At 41.9% G+C, this 20,253-nt stretch overlaps 1 long non-coding RNA gene across 1 annotated transcript in view; it reads right to left on the bottom strand.

The window, feature by feature from the left end:
* Positions 1 to 3,724: 3,724 nt before the first annotated feature.
* Positions 3,725 to 20,253, bottom strand: part of LOC117977137 (uncharacterized) — a 38,763-nt gene continuing 22,234 nt past the window's right edge. The window contains exons 3-8 of the long non-coding RNA XR_004668111.3: positions 18,458 to 18,568; positions 18,055 to 18,223; positions 12,213 to 13,132; positions 6,980 to 7,106; positions 6,161 to 6,282; positions 3,725 to 5,561 (exon numbers count right to left, since the gene is read on the bottom strand). This is a non-coding gene — a long non-coding RNA (uncharacterized LOC117977137). The remainder of the gene's footprint in view (positions 5,562 to 6,160; positions 6,283 to 6,979; positions 7,107 to 12,212; positions 13,133 to 18,054; positions 18,224 to 18,457; positions 18,569 to 20,253) is intronic.

Here is a 20,253-nt window from a genome sequence, read left to right as displayed (position 1 = left end):
GCACCTGCTCTACTGGACTGGAACCCTGAGTCACTTCTCTTGTCCTGTGCAGAAATCTTGGTACAGCAGTGCCGTCTCTGTCTTGCTCAGGGATATTTCCAGGCATGTTGAGTACCCACTTACCTGGAATAGGAACCTGAGCTTCCCCTCCTTTCTCATGCAGAGATCTTGGTGCAGAAGCACCCTCTCCACTCCATGCTGGGCACATTTCCAGGCATTTGGAGAACCTTCTCACCTAGATTAGGAGCCTCAGCCTCCCCTCCCTTCAGATGCATAGGTCTTGAATCAGCAGCACCCACTGTGCTGCATGCCTGGACGTATCTTCATGCATGTGGAGTACTCGCTTTTCTAGATTAGGAGGGTAGGTTACCACTCCCTTTCCAGGCAGAGAACACTGGGCAGCAGAGGATTATCCCCTCCATACCCAGGCACATCTCTGGATGTTTTGCAGCTGCCTCTTTATCTGACTTCAGAGATAGTGCTTGCACCTACCACTGGTGGACATGTAGGCATGTCTGCATTCTCTGGCCCAAGCCAGCTTGGTCCCTCAGTCCAGGACTGTATAGGGAGCTCACACCACTGTGCATTCCACAACATAGCCCATTGCCTGAGGCAGCAGAAAGCATCTCACCATAAACAAAGATCAAGTATATGCCCCATCTGAATCAGCCTTAGCTGGTTCTTATCCATAAGCACCACCCACTGGATTGGAAAATAAATGGCACAATCTAATAGAAAATCTGCTGACAGAAATGCATAGCACTGGAGAATGAGATAAACTTCCTGAGACCTCAGCCATACTTGACATGTAGGAGGCAGTGAACCCACTCATTTCTCCCTTCACCACTACTACAACCAACATCTAAGGAAGCCACCATACAAAGACTACCTATAACCAAGGAACATACACAGAACCTTTGACAATGAAAGCACCCAGAACCAAAGTTGAACCCTACACAGCACACATTATACACATTCTCAAGGGAGAAAAGGAAAAAACAAAAACATCCCTTCCAAATGAAAGTAAATTTAAAAATTAGAAACAGAGATAGCTTTACAGATGAGAAGGAACCAGAGAAAAAATTCCAAAAGTATGGAAAAGCAGAGTGTAACAATAACTCAAAAGGACCACACTAACTCTCCCTCAATGGGTCTTCATGAAAATAATTTTTCTGAAAATATTTCAGACAAAAATAAAGGAAAAAAATTAATGATTAAACATTTCAAGAAATATGGGACCATATAAAAAGCATGTAAAATTAGAAGTCACACATATTTCAGAGAGAGAACAAAAAGGAAAAAAATAGAAAAATCTACAAATGAGACAAATAAGGTAATTATATAATGATAAATAAATTTATTGGGGAAGATCTAACAATTCCAAATACATTTGCACCAAACATTAGAACACCTAGATTCATAAAACAAATACTACTACACCTAAAAAAAGAGATAAATACCAATACGGTATTTGTATGGGACTTCAATATCCCACTGACAGAACTAGTTTATTGAGGCAGAAAATCAACCAAAAAATTCTGGAATTAAGTTGAACTCTAGAGCAAATGGACCTAACAGAAATTTACAGAATATTCTACCCTACAACTTCAGAATATACAGTCTTCTGGTGTATGCATAAAACATTCTCAAAAATTTACCATATGCTAGGCCACAAGGAAAATTTCAATAAATGTAAAAAAATTGAAATCATACCAAATACCTTCTTGAACCACAGTGAAATAAAAATACAGATCAACACTAAGAGGAATACTCAAAACTATACAAATACATGAAAATTAAATGATCTACTTCTGAATGACTGTTGGACCAATGATGAAATTAAAATCGACATTAAAAAAAGTAAGTGAATAAAAATAAAGATATAGCTTGCAAAAATGTCTTAAAAACAACCAAATCAGTGCTAAGAGGGAAATTTATAACATTAACTGCCTACATGAAAAAGATAGAAAGATTTCAAATAAGCAACTTAAGGTTATACCTCAAGAAATCTGAGAAAAAAAAACAAACCACACCCAAGGCTAGTAAAAAAGGAAAACAGAATAAAAATCAGAAAAGGACTAAATGAAATTGAGACCAAAAAAAAAAAAAAATCAATGAAATGAAGTTGGTTGTTTGAAAAGATCAACAAAATCAATACACCACTAGCTAAATTTACCAACAAACAAAGAGAGGAGATTCAAACAAGTGCAAGCAGAAGCGATAAAGGTGTCATTACAACTGATACAACAGAAATACAGAAGATTATCAAAGACTACTCTGAGCATCTCTATGTGATCAAATGAGAAAATCTAGAAGAAATAGATGGATTTCTGGAAATATACAATCCCCTAAGTTTCAACCAGGAAGAAAAAGAAATTTTGAACAGACCAATAATGAGTAATAAAATTGAATTAGTAAGAAAAAAAAAAAAACTCCCAACAACAACAAAAAAGCCTAGGACCAGATGAGTTCATAGCCAAATTCTATCAGATATACAAGACAGAACTGCTGCCAATCTTACTGAAACTTTTGCAAAAAGGGAATCTTCTCTATTCTATTCCATGTAACCAGCATTGCGATGATACCAAAGATAGACAAGGACATAACCAAAAACAACAACAACAAAAAACTACAAACCAATATCTCTAATAAACATAGAAGCAAAAATCTTCAACAAAATGCTACCACACAAAATCCAGCAGCATATCAAAGACATAATACACAAAGATTGAGTGGGTTTTATTCCAGAGATGCAAGATTGATTCAACAGACACAATAAAAAAAATAGGATTCACCACATAAACAGAATTAAAAACAAAAATCATGTGATCATATCAAAAGATTCGGGAAAAGGCATTTAACAAAATGCAGCATCTCTTCATAACAAAGACCCTTACCAAATTAGGCATAGAAGGAACATACCTCAAAACAATAAATGCCATATATGACAAACCCAAAGCCAACATCATTCTGAATGAAGAAAAGTTGAAAGCATTTTCCCTAAGAATAGGAATAAGGCAAGGATACCCACTATGACTACTCCTATTCAACATACTACTGGAAGTTCCAGCTAAAGCAATCAGGCAGAAGAAAGAAATAAAATACATCCAAACTGTAAAAGAGGAAGTCAAATTTTCTGTTTTCTTTTATGTTATGATCTTATACCTAGAAAACCCTAGAGATTCTTCCAAAGAATCTTCGATTTGATAAATTTCTTCATGAAAGTTTCAGGATACAAAATTAATGTACAAAAATCAGTAGCATTTCTACATAACAATAATGACCAAGCTGAGAACCAAATCAAGAACTCAATCCAATTCATAATAGCAACAAAAAGTAATAAAATACCTAGAAACACATTTAACCAAGGAGGTGAAAGATCTCTACAAAGAGAACTACAAAATCCTGAAGAAAGAAATAATAGATGGCACAAAGAAATTTTAAAAATCCCATGCTTATAGATTGGGAGAATCAATAACATTAAAATGACCATACTGCCCAAGCTATCTACAGATTCAGTTAAATTACTATCATACTACCAATGTCATTCTTCATAGAATTAGAAAAAAAAATCCGAAAATTCATATGAAACCAAGAAAAGATCGTGAATACCCAAAGTAATGCTAAGCAAAGAGAATAAAATTGGAGATATCATATTATATTGCAAGGCTGTAGTAACCAAAACAGCACGGTCATGTTATAGAAATAGACACATACTGAAAAATAAAGCCACACAGCTACAGTCAACTGATTTCTGACAAACTTGACAAAATTATATAAAGGGAAATCACATTCTATTCAATAAATGGTGCTGGGATAATTGCTGAGCCATATGTAGATTCATGAAACTGGCCTCTTACCTTCCATCACATACAAAAATTAACTCAAGGTGGATTAAAGACTTAAATGTAAGAACTGAAACTATAAAAATCTTAGAAGACAACCTAGGAAAAGCTCTTCTAACTATTGATCTAGGCAAAGAATTTATGATGAAGTCCTCAAAGTAAAATACAACAAAAACCAAAACAGAGAAATGGGATTTAATAAAACTAAAAAGCTTCTGCACAGTGAAAGAAATAATTATCAGTAAACAAACAACCTACAGAATGGGAGAAAAGATTTGCCAACGGTGTGTCTGACAAAGAGCTAATTTCCAGACTCTACAAGGAACTCAAAAAACTCAACGAGAAAAACAAGAATAACCCCATTAAAAAGTGGGCATAGGGTATGAACAGACATTTTTAAATAAAAGACATACAAATGGCAAACTTATGAAAATGCTTAACATAATTAAATATCAGAGAAATGAAAATTAAAGCCACAATGCCATACCATCTTATACTAGTCACAATGGCTGTTATTAAAGAGTCAAAAAATAGCCAAGTGCAGTGGTTCATGCTTGTCATCACAGTATTTTGAGAGGCTGAGGTGGGTGGATCACTTGAGCTCAGGCATTCAAGATAAGCCTCGGCAACATAGTGAGACCTTGTCTCAACAAACAAGAAAAAAAATATCCAGGTGTGGTGGTGTGGGCCTGCAGTCCTTGCTACTCAGGAGGCAGAGCCAGGAGGATGCCTTGATCCCAAGAGGTTGGGGCTGCAGTGACCTATGATCATGCCACTGCACTTCAGCCTGGGCAACAGAGGGAGACCTTGTCTCAAAAAAGGTCAAAAAGCAAGATGTTGATATGTAATTAGTATGACCTCTATGGAAAACAGTATGGTAATTTCTAGAAAACTAAAAATAGAACTACCCTTCAATCCAGCAATTCCACTACTGCATATGTACCCCCAAAAAAGAAAGAAATCATTATATAAAAAAGCCTTCAGCATTTGTATGTTTATTGTAGCACAATTCAGAATAGCAAAGTTGTGAAATCGACCTAAGTGTCCATCAACACATCACTGAATAAAACAATCTGGTAGATATATACCATGGAATACTATTCAGCCATAAAAGTGAATGAAATTATGACTTTTGCAGCAATGTGTATGGAACTGGAGGCCATTACTCTTAGTGAAATGACTCAGAAACAGAAAATCAAGAACTGCACATTCCTACTTATACGTGGGCGCTAAACCATGGACATGGACTTACTGAGTGGAATGATAGACATTGGAGGCTCCAAACGGTGGGAGGATAGAATGAGGGTGAAAGTGAAATGCTGCCTATCGGGTACAATGTATCTTATTTGGGTAGTTGTACACTAAAAGCTCAGATTTCACCTCTACACAATATATCCATGTAACACAACTGCACCTGTACCCCTAACCCATCAAAAATCTTAAAAAAAATTAGTTTTAAATAAATATATTTTAAATACCATACATCCTATAATTCAACAATGTATAGCCGATCATTAGCCACTGGTATTTCTGTCTACCAATGAGAATTACTGATCAACAACTTTTGTAATCATGCCTTCTCTTCATTTGTACTTTTTATTCCTTAAAATCTTGAGTTTCTTTTTTGTTCTACAGAGCAGTCCCCAAAGCAACTTGAAAGTGTGTCCTGTGCTCCACTTTTGCTTGATCTCTGTGCTTAAATAAACTCTCTTTCGACTGGAAAAAAAATTAAGAGAAATGAATGAATGAATACAAAAATAATTTCAAAACTAACTGTACAGTGTACACAGAAGCCTAACACAAGACTCTTAATGTTTATCTTATAATTAGTTATTAAAGTCTCTTCTTGTTTTCTTTTTCTGAATATAGAAGATAAAAGTGAAACCAATAGGTATACAGACAATACTTGGCTATAAATCTATGAAATGAATGTTGACAAATTATACCTTTTTAAATGAGGAGAATTATACAGAACAAAAGGTCAAAGTATAGCCTATAGTAGACGGGCAATAAATATTTGTATTTAGTGGAAAATGAATAAAACTCTGTTTTACAAAAAGCATGGGATGTCCTATAAAATTAATGGAAGATACTCCTTCCCTTTCAAAAATAAAACAAAGTTTTAAAAAGGAAGAAAATTCTAAAGAAATTATAAAGATTGCACGGGCTTGGTTCCTAGTTTATTGCTTTTCCTCCTTACATATCTTCTTCCTCTCTGTTTAATTCTCTTTCTCCTTCTCTTGCTCTTAGTAAATAATCAAATGTTTCTGCCCTCATTTTATCTATATCTTGATTGTCAAAACGAGAACACATACCTATAAGGCAAGCACAATGGGTAGGAACACAGTGTCCAATCTTAAGAAAATATCTTAATCTTTCTCAGTCTCATTTCTCTTCTCTTGAAATGGTGGCATCAGTCAGGATGAGCTGGGTTATGCTGTGGTAACAAAAAAAGTATGAGGGACTTAAGACAGCAACATACCATTCCATTATTGTGACTGCTATTTGTATAGATGCACTGCATGTGTGTTGGGGGTGCTGAACTATGTTGTGCTCACTCTGGATCCCAAAATGATGGAGAAGACACCCTCACAATGGTATCAGTGGCCAAGGCAATGAGCACCAGCTTTCCCCAAGTGCAACTGGAAGTAACAGATGCCACTTATTCTTCTATTATATTGAACAAAGCAGGTCATGGCTACAGCCAACTCAAAGGAAGGGGAAGGACAATCCTGTCTTGTACCCATAAGAAACAGAAGCACTCAAGGGACAGCCCTAATGACTACCACAAATGCCCACCCAATCACACCAGGCAGATGTCTGTGCTGCCCACAGCACTGGGGTACCAGGCAAGCAAGAGCACAGCTCAGATCCCACTTTGTCCCTGCTCCCCTGCTCACCACCTCTGCTTCCCCAGACATTTTGGACATAGTGGACCTGAAATCAAATAATAGAAGTATAATAAAATATAGTGACCTCACAGTGGGGATGGCTCACGCCTATAATCCCAGCACTTTGGGAGGCCAAGGCAGGTGGATCACTTGATGTCAGGAGTTTGAGACCAGCCTGGCCAACGTAGTGAAACCATGTCTCTACTAAAAATTCAAAAATTAGTCAGGCATGGTAGCGCATACCTGCAGTCCCAGCTACTTGGAAGGCTGAGGCAGGAGAATCACTTGAATCCAGGAGGCGGAAATCGCGCCACTGCACTGAGAGATCACGCCACTGTACTGCAGCCTGGGTGACACAGTGAGACTCCGTCTCGAAAAAACAAAAACAAACAAACAAACAAACAAACAAAAACATATATATATATATACACAGTATCCTAAAAATGCCTTAAAGTACACAGAAAAACATTTTACCCAGCTTTGGGCAGTCAAGCATCACCTAGGCAGAGTACCTTGATGATCATTTGCGTTTTCACCCACCAAGTTCACCAAGATGCCAAGATTATTTTGCCCTGAACCCACTTGGAACTGCCTGGGTGCTGGCACGTGGCGTTGGGTTGCCTCTCTTACCCAATTCCTTGTTCCATGGAAGGGAATGAGCTTCATAGCACCAGTGATTCATTTTCACCTTCACCTTATTTTACTTTTGGGCCTCCAAGCTAATGATTACAATTTTCCTTGTCTCTCATTTCTTTTATAGATATTTTCACTTTTCTGTGTGATTTTTTTAAATGACATAAAGCTATTTGCTTTCTGTTTCTGCAACTTTTATAAAATGTTTCTCTTTTAATTACTCAAGAGGATTTGTCCATAAATTAAAGTTGCTAAACAAAGATTTATGGAAAATTTTCAGACTTGTCATAAAATGGGCCTAATTGTGTTCTCCTCCTGTATTATTGAGCATGTGCTCTGTGGTAGACACTCGATTGGGTGCTGGAGAACTCGAGGAGGAAGATCTGAGTCTTCCACCATCAATGGGTGTCAGGTCTGCTAGACAGGGAAGTAGAAATCAGAGGAGAGAATAGGGCACTGGAGAGCACAGAGCAAGGCACCAAACCCATAGAGAGGCTAGGGGAGGAGGACAAGCTGCCTACGTTCCTGGGTCCTTTCTACCTCAGCATCAATCAGCCCACCTTCCATTTGCCAGCATCTGTAACCATTTACCTGTACAAATAGCCCAAGAAAGTGCAAGATAACTAATTCCCTGGCACATTCTCCAGCAACGACTGACACCACCTGACACATCAAACACAATCTGCCAGACGTTCCCAGCAGAAATGAGCCACATAGCAGTCAGTAGCCTGACAGCTCACACTCATAGTATTGACCACCTTCTCATCCCTGTTTCATTTCCTCACTGTCCTAGTAGTGTACCCTGGGATTGCCTTCCAAATAAGCCACTTGCAATTGAATTCTGATTACAAGGACTCCCTCTGGGTAGCCCGATCTAGACAGTCATTTTTATGGAGAATGTAATTTCTGTGGAATCACAAAAGTTGAAGAGGAATCAATGAGGTGACATAGGGGAAGGGAATTCCAAAACAGGGAGTCTGGGCCAAGACACGTGGGTGTGAATAAGTGTCAAGTTCCATATGAGGTGGGATGACCCTGGAGTTTCAGAAGTTTCAAACACTGAGCTCCAGCTCAAAAGCTATCTAACTGGGCCCACCATGGAATTTGCCAAGTATCCAAAGGTGTTGAGGACTGGGGACTGCTGGGAGATCTAACCTCATGCCAAAAGCATGAAACCAGACTGCATGGGTTAAAAGCCTGGTTCTTCCACTTATAAGCTGTGAGATTTTGCAGTACTTGCCTCTCTGTGGTTCAATTTCTTCATCTGTAAAATGGAGACAGTAATAGTAACTACTAAGTAGTTATGTGATGCTATAATAAATTATTGAATGTTATGTTCATTGTAAGGTGACGTTATTATTATTAGCTAGTTTTTGTTTGTGATTCTCTCAGCGATCTCTGAAAGGCACATCACATGGGGAAGGAGACTCAGTCCTTGCTCACCAGGACCTCATGGACTAGTGGGGGACAGAAATACACACACAAGTAAGAAAGACCATGAGAGGAGGAGGATAAATGCCTATAGTGAATATAAAAGTGCTGTAGGAGACCAAAATCAAAAGGTTCACAACTGGTTACATGGACCAGAGAAGGATTTATAGAAAAGGTTTATGTAGACCTGAACTTGGGAAGCATGTTATATTTGAAGAGGCAAAGATCTATGGTGGATGGGGAGCTACAGGTGCACTTTCCAGAAGGGCAAATTCATATAAGCTTGGACAGGATGTGCCTGAGAACATCAAGGAAGTCCAGCTTCTCTAGAGGCCAAGCCACATGATGGACAAAAGCTGAAGGGAAGCCACAGAGGGCAGGTTTCCAGGGCTTCATGTGGCAGGGGATGTGGCTTTCAGAACATTTGAGAACCAGAGAAACAGAATCTAAGGGTGCAGACCAGTGGAACAGTGAGGACATCACTGTGGATGTCCAGACCAGACCTATCTAGAAAGGATCCAGCAATGTGGGAGATGAGAAATAAAATAAGTCTTCTCTTTTATTGATTTCAAAATAGTTCTGAGAATAGAAGGCAGGTTATCATACTCTTCTATCATGTTACAAAGCCAATTGCCACCTTCTTTTTCTGTATAAAATATAGAATCAGAATGACTGTATAATCACACGAGGTTGATAAAGGGCAGAACACAATGTCCAATGCAGAGTAACTGCTGACACCTGGCAGTGACAGTGAAAATGATGATGGTGATGATGATGGTATTGTGGAGATGGAGATGGTGATGGTGGTGAAGATGCTAATGATGCTATAGCAGCAGTGGTGATTGTGGTGATGATGATAGTAATGGTGGTGATAGTGACGGTGATGATGGGGATTGTAGTGGTCACGTTGCTGATAATGGTCATAGCATGGTGATGGTAGTGATGATGGTGGTGATAATGTTGGTGATGGTGGTGGTAGTGGTTATGATGTGGCAAAAGTGAGAATGGTGACAGCAGTGGCAGTAATGGTGATGGCGGTGATGATAATGGAGAAGGTGATGCTGATGATAATGATGATGGTGGTGAAAGTGGTGGTGATTATGGTGATGATGATGGTAATGAAGATAGTGATGTAGTGATAATGGTGGTTATGGTGGTCATGTTGATACTGGTAATGGTAGTCATGATGATGATGGTGTTACGGATGAGGATTACCATGGTGATTGTGGTGGTGATGGTGATGGCAATGGTGGTGGTGATGGTAGTGATGATGGTGGTGATGGTAATGGTGGTGGTTGTGGTGATAGTGGTGATGGTGATGTTAATAGTAATAGTGATGGCAATGGCAATAGTGTTGATAATGATGGTGATGGTGGTGATGGTAATGGTGGTTGACAGTGATGGTACTAGTGGTGATGGGGGTGTTGATGATAATGGGGATAATGGTGCTTATGGTACTAAGGATGTTAATGGTGAGGTTGGTGGAGATAGTGATGGTGACACTAATGATGATGGTTACAACAGTGGTGATAACAGTGATGCTGATGGGACAGTGGTGATTGTGGTGATGATAATGGTGATTGCTTGGATGGAGATGGTGGTGATATTATGTTTTACGGGAGAGGATGAAGCTTTTTGGAGAGGAATGTAAGCACCAGGCCTGAGCAGGTACCAGTAAGAGAGTTCCACTGTCTAGAGATTTATCAGATCGGGACTAAGGTGAATCTTCTCCTTAGACACCTCATCGTGGATGGAAAACTGTGTCTGTCACAAATGGATCACTTGTCCCTGTTAACCACAAGAACAAAAGTAGATTTTCCCTGGCATTCACACCTCTGACCTCCAGAAGGGACCATGAGCAAGAAGGAGATGGGAGATGGGTAGCTTTAGTAAAGGGGGAGGGGAGGAAGAGAGCGAACAGTAATAACAGCGGAAGAGGGAAGAGTGAAAGAGAGGAAAGAAACCAGTCTTGTCCACAGAGGTGTCCACATGTTCATCACCCACCCTGAGAGAGTCCTTGTCTTCTGAGAGGGTCCGTTCTGGGCCTGTCCAGCAGGGCCATGGGGACAGCTGCAGGAAAAGGAGGCTATGCCATCTACTGGCCATTGCTCTGATCAATAAAACCCTGCACACCCCTGTAGCCCAGAGCAGCAAGGACAGAGCCAAGCAGAGGGGCCTCTGCAGAACCCATACAGCACTCAGGGAGTGTTTAGTTAGTAGAGCTTCTTCCTTCAATGCAGACCCTATGTCGACCCCAGGGCCACCTCCAGAGCCTGCTCCCCAGGGTGAAGCTGGAGTAAAAGGCACCTGAGGGGCTGATCATCCATGGGTGAATGCTGCCCTCTATTGGTCACTGTGGTGAAGTGGAGGATGCCGGGATTTACAGGGCAGGTGGCTGTGGGCACAGGAATTGCCCTGTAGCTTTGTGGCTTATCTGCCACCTTGGAGGATTCTCTTCATGATGTCTTCATCTTCACATGTCATATTTCAACATATTGTCACCTTCTTTATCGTGGGGTAGGAAGACTGCCGCTCTGCGAGACTCTTCCCACCTTAGTTCCTGTCAGACGCCCTCCGTCTCTCAGAGGTCAGCCACCCACCCTCTCTGCGAAATCTGACACAGCCCAGGATCCCTCTCAGACACCTTCCAAGCCATGGGTTATAGACTCTGGGTTCCTGTAATCCATGCTTTTTTAGATTAAGAATTGCTAATGTTAATTTTCCAAATATGGTTGGCAAAGATTAAAATTGACTATCACTAATTCATAATGGAAAACCATGTGGTACTGCCCCAAATGAAGTCCATGATCAAAATTGAGAGGTGCCCTCCCCTGCACTCTCATAAAACCTGAACCTCTAAGCTGGATCCACGGGGTGGCATATGAGATCCACAGTCCTACATGCATAACGCCCCAACACTCTATGAGGACGGCTCTAGATTCCTCCCCAAAGCCCCAGCCCTGACAATCTGCTCATCCTCACCTCTGCCTTGGCTGAGTAACCATCCTGTAACTTACTTAGGCCTGGGCTGGAGTTCTGTTCTTTCCTCCTCACTGCGCCCTCAACCCAGCCCTCAGCAAGTCCTGCCCCGCCACCTCTCACAGGCATCCTGAGTCTCCTGTGCTCCAACTCCCGGCCACGGCACAGGCCCAGGTCACTGTCCTCTCTTTCCTGAGCAACTGCAATGTCCTCCTGACTGTTCTCCACCCTCCCATTCTCACCGACTAAAAGCCTGTTCCTTCCCTGTGGCCATGCCAGCCTTCTAATAATATAAAAGGTGTCTTGTCATGTCCTGGTAAAACCTTTCAAAGGCTTCTCATTTCACTTGGAGTAAAACAGAAATTCTTCAGCACGGTGTGAAAGGTGTGGCAGGAATTGATATCTGCTCATCCACCAAACCCAGTCTGCTTACCTCTCCTGCCGGCCGGTTCCTCACTCAATTCAGGAGCTTCCACAGGTTAGGATCATTTCCAGCTAGGGGTTGGTTTATGATTTTCTTTGCATTAAACACCATTCTAGTTGGCTTTCTGCAGCTGGCTCTTTCTCCTCCTTAAAAGTCTAGCTCACATGTTATTTCCTCAAATCGCTCCTTCCTGATCATTCTCTGCAGTTAGAATTTGGCTTGGCCACCAGTTCGTTTAAGGCAATATTGTATCCATCTCATTCTCTGTAACGTGTCTGTGCTTCTCACAATCCTTGGAATGTGGAGGACACTCAGTGTGCATACTGGATGAACATGCCTTTATGTGTGTGTCAGAGACTTTCCCAGTGTGGATAAGATGATTTCATATGGATAGCTTTCTAGCAGCCCCATGAGGTGACAATGACTCTAAGACGACTTGTTAGAACTGCCATTTCAATGGCTAGAGTTTTAATTACTTTTGGATCTTTTGAAAAGCACTAAAATCTTAAAAGGAAATATCAAAATGCAACTGGGGAAGGATAAGAAATGACCCTGGGGAGGGTGGCAGGAAGCACAAGCTGTCCCAGAGGAAGAGTCCTGGAAACCAGCCAGCAGAGCCCCCACCAGCAACACTGTCACCCTTTCTCCAGGGCTTCTCTGTGCCGAGCAATTTGGCAAGAACCTCTTACACATCATCATTTTGTTCTTCACTTATTCCCAAAACATAGAGAGATTCTTTTTCTGATGAGAAGATAATTCCTAGCACACAACAGGCACACCATAACCTTATTTTGACTGAATGCGTGGAGGCATCCAACGTCCACTCTTAAGGAGAGGGGATTGCTGGAGAGTTCCAAGATTCCAGGCAGAGCTCAGCAGTGTTGAGATCACAGTGTGGGGTCTGACACTTTTTGTTGCAGGTTCCTTGTCTGAAAAATGTGGAAAACATATTTTATAAAGATTGCTGGAGAATCCATTCATTCGCTCAACTAATTCCTTACTGAGTCCAGTGCTAGGGCTGAGACCACAGCATTGAGCAAGTAGACAGTGTGCCATGTGCATGGAACAAAGGAAGCAGAGAGGCACAGGCATGGCAGCTGATAGACAACCCCTTCTTTCCTTCTAGGCCTGTGATTATCACCAGAAGAGGGTGCCTTGGAGTAGGTTGAGCCCACTGGTAGGAAGCACAGGAGGTAAAGTGAGTGCATCTTCAATGTGATGCTACCCTAGGAAAATGCCATGGTGCTGCTGAACTCCAAATGTGATAACAAATGCTGCAGTGGGAACCCAGAGACCTCAGAGAAGAGCAATGAGGGCTTCCGGGGGAACACAAGAGCTGTTGAATGGAGTGAGCCATCAGCGGACCTGTGGTGGGCAGCTCTCAGGCTCCTGAGAGATTGGTGCCTTGTTCAGGTGCATGCACACACACAATCTCAAACACACATACACAGTCTCATGCAATAGTGTACTACTACAGAGAAAACCTGCTGTATAAATATTTCTCAGTAATGAATTTCCTCAAAAGCATGAAACTCTTTATGTTCATGGAAAAATCTAGAAAAACTCCTTGCAGGGTGCAAAAGATCTAAAACAGTGTTTGCAAACTGTTGCACACAGTACAAATGTGGCTATGAGTTAATATATATTGCTAATTACATTTTCAAAGATTCCCTGAAGAATACATTGAAATTATACTGTATACAAAAGCCTCCATTCAGAGATACCAATGCACATTAGAATATTCATTAAAACATAAAATACTTGCAATGAGAATCTGATTAATTCTCTTCCAACTTTCCTAGACGATTCTGTTCCTCATAACCATTGTGTTTTGCGGGGAAGGGCTAATATGTATCAGCAACCATGAGAAAGAGTGCCCTGTGAAGATAAATTGGGAAACACTGATCTAGAATAATGTTTCGCCTTCTGTGAGTTCTAGTACAGAGAAAGCAAGTAAATATATTGATGATAATTGAATTAAGATTTATAATTGTCCAAGAAAGGAGTCACAACTATAGAAAGGAGGAGACTGGAAAGAATCTCATTGCATTGGGTTTGGTGCCAATATTAACTCAGAGTTTTTAATACGTAAATAGGCAATAGAACAATAGCTATCTACACGTGGGTAAGTTTCTGTGTGTATTTTGTAGCACTGACCAACAGACAAGGCCAAGAACAAGGTTCCTCAACTTCTGCACTGTGGCCATGTGAGACCTATGAAATGTCCTACGCATTGCAGAATGTTGATCAGCATCCCTGCCCTCTCTCCCTAAGTGCCAGTAGCACCTGCCTTACAAATTGGAACAACCAAACACATCCCTAGACATTACCAAATGTGCCCTGGGAAGCAAAATTGCCCCAGGTTGAGAATCACTGACTGAGGCCTCACGGCATTCCAGGAGTGGTGAGTACAGGAAGCACGCGGGAATTGCTTTCTGCATTCACTGCAGATTCCAACCACTGATTTTCACCTTGGATCAGAGAAAGTAAAACATAAATCTAGGACTTCTTGTTATATCAGAAAGTAAGGATAAGCTCAAATAATGATGGAAATATGTCAAGAGGACACAGGAAGCAGCTTAAAGGGGCTCCCACTAGCCTATTCTGAGATAATTTTAACATTCTAATAAACAAGAGCAATACATTCTAACTCACTGAGTAAAATAAGAAACCATGAGTGGGATAGATCTATAGCAAAATAGATGACTAACAGATAGATGGATAGGTAGGTCAAAGAGAAAAGTGTTTCCTTGCAGTAGAATGAATGCCATTTATAAGTATTTTTTAAAAACGAAGTTAGGAATACAATTTGAAAGCAATCATAATAACAATTGATTCGAAGAGGAATTATTATTGTATGCTAAAGCTGGAAAGCAAAAGTGAAAACTTCATAAGTAAGACATAAATACATATTTCAAAGTATTGCTCAATGAAATAATTCCTAATTATAAAGGAGAGAAGAGTAAACCATACTGTGGAGAGATCTGTCAGATACCATCTGAACCTAGAGATCAAAGTTAGTGTCTGTCAGCCATGGGACAGCGATGTTATGGCCTCCTGGTAGGAGGTACTGAGGGACACGAGATCACATCTACAATTCTCCTCTGAAAATCTGCATAGCCTGAATCACATCCATTGACAAAGCCCAGTTGAGGACATTCTATGAAATCGCCAGTTATCTTCAAAAATGACAAGATTACAAAGATAAGAAAGACTGAGAAACGGTTTCAGATCAGAGGAGACTGAGGCGGCCTGACAACGACACACGGTTGATGAATTGCATGGATGACAGATTAGACGACAGTGTGGACCCATGCTAGTGCCGTGATTCCTCTCACTGCACTGAGGCTGTGCTGGAGAATGTCCTTGGCCTTAGGGGACACACATGAGAATGTCTAAGGACAAAAGGAGTCACACCTGCAGCTTGCTCTGAAATGGCTCAGGAAAAGCTGTAACAGTGCATACACATATAGAAAGAGGGAAAAGCACGCGGGACACAATGTGAGGAGTGGGAGGGTCTGGGTGTGTACAGGAGCTCTTTATACTACTCTTGCTGTTTTTTGTAAGTTTGAAGTCACTTCAAAACTACGATAAAAAAGTTTATTATTACTTCTTTTCTAATAAATATAGAAAAATAAAATTGCTTCATTTTTTCTATATTTATTAATGGGATTCTTTTTACTCCAAGGAAGAACTTTTCTCCTTTATCTGTATCTATCTTTCCATCTCTCTATTTGTTAATCATCTATTTATCCACAGATCTAGAAGATTCATGGTTTCTTATTTTATTCAATGAATTGTAATCTATTACTATCATTTATTTGAATGTTTAAATTTTCTCAGAGTTGACTAGTAGAGCCCCTTTAAGCTGCTTCCTGTGTCCTCCTGACATACTTCCATCATCTTTTTATCTTTTACAAAAAATTAAAAATTAAAAATACAGCAAAGTGCTGCCTCAGCACTGAGACCCCAGCCCCACCCAGCACGCACAGGCCCATAGGCTCAGCTTGTTGGAAAGTCCCGGCTCATGCTTCCCAGCCTAGCATGGACTTCCAGCCAAGCCACAGTACCATGAAGCTACAGGCCAGCTGGTTACTAAGCATAAGCTTTACCAGTGTCCACACCCTGTACTGTTCCTTGGAGCAGAGAAACGGGGTGGGGACTGGCGCACTGGAGAGAATGCATGGGCAGAGGCTGAGGAAGAAGCGCCCTCTGCTTCCCCCAGATGTGTTGCCTCACAAGGGACAGCCACGTTCCCCACCACTCACTCTACCTGCACCTCCCTCTGCAGCACAGGGGGGTCACTACTGTTTCACAGCCTCCTTCTGTTTCCTCCTGGGTTTTCACCATAAGCCCCCTCTCCCACATGCACACCCCCACCAGGATGGGCCTGTGAGTCTGGTACCACATTGCCAGCAATGGATAGAGGTGGGAATGGAGGTAGAAAGGGGTAAGTTCTTCATCCAGAGTAACACAGTAATCAACAGATCACAAACTATAGGCCTAAAAAGGACTCTCGGAAGCCATGGCCTTTGACCTGCTCATTTTATAGAGAAGAAAGAGAGAAGTCCTGAAAAGGGAGCTGTCCACACTTGGAGGACTCCTGAGAAGCCAACACTTCCCAGAAAAATCCCAGGATGGAACAGAGGAGACAGAGAAAAGTCAGCCTAGATAGTAGGAGTTCAGCCAACCACTGCCAGCACGAAATCCACCTGCTTCCTGGGCGCATATATGCCATGTCACAACAGTGTTTTTCCAAGATTCATGGGGGTGTGACAGGATGGATGGACAGCTGGCTCCCTCGCTGGAACTAAAGTATACATCCATGCCCTGTGCCATGCAGCTAGCAGCGCCTCTTTCCAGAAAATGCAGAGTAGACCCCCATTGCCATTGTGCATGGTCATGGGTCTTGCTTGGCCTATAGGATGTTAACACATGGGACAAGCACAGAGACCTTAACCCTGCATGTGTGAGAGGCTGGTCCTCCTGCTCCCCTCTGAGCCTCCATGAGAAGAACCTGGCCCAGACAGGCACCACCCCTTCAGCATGGACCCCAGCATGAAGACACAAGCCAAGCCAGCACCAGACCCACTGACCCCCAGCCCATGTGCAGGCAGCAGAGCATGACAGGTATAGCTTGTTGCTGTCAGCCCCCGAGATGCTAAGGTTTTTCCTAGGGAACAGCAGCTGACTAATGCATGAGTTATCCCATTTTCCATGGTGCATCTTCTCCACTCTTATTCCAAGTGAACCCTTGTCTGCCCCCATAACAATCTGTGTTCCATAACAAGTACTAAAGATGGTTGTTACAAGGACTAGAAACAAGAACTTTAAATATTTCCTTCTGGTCCTTCACGGTGGCTCACGCCTGTAATCCCAGCACTTTGGGAGGCAGAGGTGGAAGAATGGCTTGAGCCCAGGAGTTTGAGATCAGCCTGGGCAACATAGCAAGACATTGTTTCTACTAAAAATTTAAAAAATTAGTGCAGCATGGTAGTGCACACCTCTAGTTCCAGCTACTAGAAAGGCTGAGGTGGGAGGATCACTTAAGTCTGGGAGGTCAAAGCTGCAGTGAGACGTGATTGTGCCACTGCACTGCAGCCCAGGAGGCAGAGCGAGCCCCTGTCTCCAAATAAATAAATAGTCTCCTTTTGGCAAATCCTAACAGCTACCCATCTCTCGGATTCAGAGGACAGCATTTAACTCTCTTCAGGCAGATGAATACCTGTGCTTTTGTCCTCTGTCTGCTATCCTCAGCCCTCTGCTTCCTCAGCTCTGCTCATCAAACACTCTTTGTTTTATGAATGATGTATTGCCCAATTCTAGCCTCTAAACCAAAGCCAATAAAGACCTTTAAACGGGATGTGTTGTAATCTTTTCTTCTGACACCTTGTAGGTATGGATATGACTTGGGGACTTTGTCCAAGGTCTCCAGCACACACAGGGAGCTATTGTCCTCACATATCCCAAGAGACTTCTGGTGTTGCTTTAAGTGGACTATTTTATTCTCTTCAGAGGACCTAAGCATTTAGGAGACAACAAAATGGGGGAAAGAAGGTGAGTTCAAAATTAAAACCAAGAAAAAAAGTTGATTTTTACCATGACCGCAAAAACAAGAATCCCACAGCAGGGCTGTTGCAGAGGAGTGTTTAAAGTCCCCATTTAAAATCATATAATGTGTAAACCAGATCAGAGATAACTGAAATTAAAATGAAATTGCAAATCAGAAATACACCCTTCTCGGCTCTACTTACTTCCTTCTCTGGGCCTCCAGTGTCCAATGTCATTGGAGGGTCCCTCCACAATTGCAACTGTCCGGGATGAACAGAGATGGGCAGGAGACTCGCTTCCCACGGTTCCAATGCCTGCGAGACCACAGAAAAATAGCCAGAGCAGTGTGGGCTATGTGAGGTGTGCAAAACCTATCAGGCCCAGAGAGACATGAGTGTGGGACTTTAGTCATGTCCTTCCTACGCATGGCTGGGGGCAATTGCTTAAAGGCATTCTATTCCTGATGACCTGTCTCACCCATTATCTTCCCCATCCTGGAAAAATGTATAGCCAATTTACAGCATATGTTATCTTAATGTAAATTCTTGGTAAACAATTTAGAAATGGCCTTTTTTTTCTTTAAAAACTCACTTGCAACTGCTGCTAATTGGAGCATCTTCAGGGCAACTTTAATCTATGCAACCAAGTTGCAGTTTTCACATTTGGGCCATATAACCATTCTACTTATATTAATTTTGCCTGAGTTTTTTCTTTTCCATCCCCACCTTTGGCTTGCCAGGGGTGATGTAATCATAACTCTCCATGAGGCTGAGCCACAGCTGGAGTCGAATTTGATCACGTGGAAGGATCAAGTTCTGGGTTCATATCAGGTCTCAGGGCAGCCAATTCTAAGAAGTCCTGAATTCCGGAGGCCCTGTGAAGCCTCTTTCCATCCAGCTCGCAATGGAGACAAATCTCAAAGCTTCCATAGTTTTCCTAAGCCCTTATCTTGTTCAGTTTCTTCATTCCCACAATCCAAGCTCCTCTGAGGACTTGCTTTGCCCAAGCCTAAGATTCAGACGTTTATATAAGGACAGGCAGGAAGCCAGAGGCCAGAGAATGGAGGAGGGCAGGCCAGGTGGAAAAGGCCATGTAAAAGTGGCCTCTCCCCCAGCTGGGGGCACAGCCCACACTGAGAACGCCCAGCCCAGCTGGACTTTTATGAGGGTATGTATGTCTCTGTGTGTGTATGAGTATGTCTGTGTGTGTGTCTGTGTGTGTGTGTTTATGTGTATATGTGCATATGTGTATGTATGTCTGTATGTGTGTATGCCTGTGTGTGTATGAGTGTGTGTATATGTATGTGTCTGTATCTGTGGGTCTGTGTGTGTATGTGTGTGCACGTGTGTATGTATGTGTATGTGTGTATGTGTGTGTGCATGTGTATACATATGTGTGTGTGAATGTGTCTATATATGTGTGTGTTTGTATGTCTGTGTGTAGATGAGTGTATGAGTGTATGTGTGCATATGTGTGTGTGTATGTATTTGTGTGTATGTCTGTATGTGTATGTCTATGTGTGTGTGATGGTTAATATTGAGTGTCAACTTGATTGGATTGAAGGATGCAAAGTACTGTTCTTGGGTGTGTCTGTGAGGGTATTGCCAAAGGAGATTAACATTTCAGTGGGTGGACTGGGAAAGGCAGACCCACCCTTAATCTGGGTGGGCACCATCTAATCAGCTACCAGCGAGACCAGAATAAAAGCAGGCAGAAGAACGTGGAAAGACTAGACTGACTTAGCCTCCTGGCCTACATCTTTCTCCAGTGCTGGATGTTTCCTGCCCTCAAACATCGGACCCAAAGTTCTTCAGCTTTGGGACCCTTGGACCTTTGGCCACAGACTTAAGTCTGCAGTCGGCTCCCCTACTTTTGAGGTTTTGGGACTCAAACTGGCTTCCTTGCTCCTCAACTTGCAGATGGCCTATTGTGGGACCTCACCTTGTGATCGTGTGAGTCAATTCTCCTTAATAAACTCCCCTTTAGATACACATCTAGC

This window comes from Pan paniscus, chromosome 21 (assembly GCF_029289425.2).
Source record: "Pan paniscus chromosome 21, NHGRI_mPanPan1-v2.0_pri, whole genome shotgun sequence".
In the NCBI taxonomy this organism is placed as follows: Eukaryota; Metazoa; Chordata; class Mammalia; order Primates; family Hominidae; genus Pan; species Pan paniscus.
Note: the sequence above shows the minus strand (reverse complement) of the source record. Positions and strands in the feature narration are given on the sequence as shown.